General features: G+C 37.5%; 1 protein-coding gene across 3 annotated transcripts in view; it reads left to right on the top strand.

The window, feature by feature from the left end:
* Positions 1 to 897: 897 nt before the first annotated feature.
* LOC101849847 overlaps positions 898 to 2,941 on the top strand; it is a 12,244-nt gene continuing 10,200 nt past the window's right edge. For 2 of the 3 annotated variants that reach the window (XM_005099596.3, XM_005099597.3), the window contains exon 1: positions 898 to 982. The gene's annotated coding sequence lies outside the window, so the exon portion shown is untranslated. The remainder of the gene's footprint in view (positions 983 to 2,941) is intronic. The other variant, XM_035970094.1, reaches the window with a different exon arrangement.

Consider the following 2,941-nt stretch of genomic DNA (forward strand, 5'->3'; position numbering starts at 1 on the left):
CCCCTGGCCGAAAACAAGAAGTGGAGACCCCGGGTGGAGAGTAGATTCTAGCAGATTAAGTAAACTATAAATAGAGGGTTGAAGTAATTGACCTTTTTAGGGCGCTGCACAGTGGCGACCGACAGTGGCATTGTTGTAAACTGTTTTGTGTTTGTGTAATATTGTGTATTTCTGTATGTATTTACGTAAGTGCGTATATATAATTTCTGTATGTATGTATTATGTATGTTTGCCATTGTAAACCAAAGTGCCTTCTGGGACAAAAATATGTGCAATTTATTTATTTTCTATTTTATTTTATCTAAATTCGCAAAATCAATAAGAATCTTATTATTTTGTGCTGTGGCGTTTCTCGAGCAGAATAGAGACGAAAAATCCACTGCCTTACTGACATGGTCCTCTGTTAATAAGACAGCATAAAAATTAAATATTGTTATATTGTCTAATTTTGTAATATGTCCAGACATTTTGTTCTTACGCCCCTGTTGATACAATTCAGATCATTATGACGGCGGTTTGGTTTGTCACTGCCTGTAAAGGTCAGCCTGGACTTTGCGGGGTTCAACTCATTAGATTTTTTTTTAATGTACTCCCACATACGAGAATTGAACTCACAACTTTTGCATACAACGGCGAAGACCCTAAACTCTACACCACAATCAAAGCAGAACATTTCTAAAAGATATCTATTTCCATGCTGATGTTCTCTAAATAACATCTAAATAGTTGAACTTGTGTGTTCAATGCCGATACGATGCGATGCGATTCCACTTACGACTTGTGAAAAGGCGAATCGTCTGCAGACCTTATTAATGCTCTTAGAAATCTCTTCCAACACAAGGCATTGTGGGGTTTTTTTTACACTACACGTCTAGAATTCTAATACGATTTGACTTCCTCTACAGACTTGAACTAAACTGCTTTTGCGTGGATCTCTCCAGCATTATCTTCTCAACTTTTTGGATGCTTTAAATACTCTAAGGTTCGTATCATAGGTTTTTTTTGGATTATTATATTATCTTCACCTTTATAAATTGTTGTTATTTGCATGCTCTATTAGTCATTACTACCAGTTGTTCAGTCAACCGAGCTCATACTTTGTAGGTACGTAGCTTTACACAACACTACAATGGTAGACAGTTTATTGTGTATTTTTTTATACTAGCCTGTGTATAAACGTTACGTCCACGGGGACTATGGATAACTTTTTTAGAATGAAAAAAAAACCCACATAACGAAACAAAACAAAAACAACTGACAAACATACTGTCGAACTCGTATAAAACGGTGACCCAATGTCGAGGAGAAAAGTGATCGTATTAGACAGGCGGACGCCTTACACAATGACATGATGGGAAAACTTATGGGGCGAATGGACAGAAGGAGATCTTCAGAGGAAGAACCCCCCTCAAGCAAGTGCTTCGGCCCTAACTTCCTGACACTCTAAGGGGGCCGGGCCACACTCAGGTCATGACTCCTGGGTGCTTTCCTGCTGTTTATGTTTGTTTGTTTTCTGTTTTCTTTGCGCTGATCGGGGGACGAACCCTCGAGGTTTTATGATGTAATGTCTTTATAATGTAAGAATAATACAAAATGGGAAGTAAGGGATAGTCATGGCTGTCTTATACAGGTGGCCGTCAGGACAGGATTGACAATGGCTGGTTTAAGACATGATGCGGGGAAATTTTGAAAATCGTTAAGATTAAGAAGAAGAAACTAAGCTTACAAATACGGTGGCATCGATATAAATAGAGTGGAGAATTTGATCATGAAGTAAAACTTTGAAAATGCTTTTGTGTTGCTATGGTAATGGCTGACACATTGGAATCTCTTATTATAGAAAACGTATACATTTTTTAAAAAACTGTTGTAAAGTTATAAATAATTTTAAGATATTTTAATAAGGGGTTCTGCAGCCTTCTCTGGCTCTTTTAGTGGGTGGACTTTGCATTTATTTGATGTAGGAGGACAACCTTTTTCAGAATGGAGGTCTAAAATAGGGGGATATTTTGACCATCAAAATCTCAGATCATAACAACTTATTAATTTTGTTTATTGATAGCGAACATTGATATCTCTCGTCTTCATCATCATCATCTACTGCCTGATCCAAAACGGGCATCAGTCGCCATTGTCTGCCACCCATAATTGATCGCTTTTAAGGACACGAGGGCTAACCCAGATTTCGAGGGTTTCCAGAAATTTTGACAAACACCAAAAGTGGGCATTGCCCTACCTATAGGAGAAGTTTGGTTTTATTGGTGCATATATTTGTTTGGTTATAGAGAAAACCCTCCTTGTCCTTTAAAGAAACTGAAAAAGGGGTAAAAACTTCACTTTCGATTTTTCTCAAAACATCATTTTCCGGGGTAGCCCCCTTGTGCTTAATTAAAAGCGACCAATTATTTTTCTGCATGGTTTATATATTTATTATTATTCCTGTGTCCCCCCTCCCCTGCGACTCACCTGGTCAAGTTCTTCAACTCGATGTACCTGTTCTAGGTTTTTTCCACAGCCACTTTTGTCTTCTATCTGTCTATCTCCCAGTTGCCAACCTACCCCCCTTCTCCTCTCCCCCAAAAGTAAATCGATAAACAAGTACATTTTTAAAAATGAATACCAATAAACAGATACATGGATTGATTTAAAAAATATAAATAAAGAGAATAGAACATAATTTGACAATACCGTATGCTATTAAAATCAATATAAACAACAATTTAGAAAAAAAAACACACGAGAAAAAAAAACGAAGACGAAATCTTCACCAACGAAACTACAAACAAACAAACAAACAAACCAGCAAACAAACAGACAAACAGACATTCATTGAGGACGCGTCAACTCTCGCGAAACACAACCTCTCCGGTACCGTGAATGCAACAACACAGCAGCGCTATATATTATAGGGCTGCAGTCTTTTGACGTAGGTAACTCGATA

This window comes from Aplysia californica, unplaced genomic scaffold (assembly GCF_000002075.1).
Source record: "Aplysia californica isolate F4 #8 unplaced genomic scaffold, AplCal3.0 scaffold00219, whole genome shotgun sequence".
Classification (NCBI taxonomy): Eukaryota; Metazoa; Mollusca; class Gastropoda; order Aplysiida; family Aplysiidae; genus Aplysia; species Aplysia californica.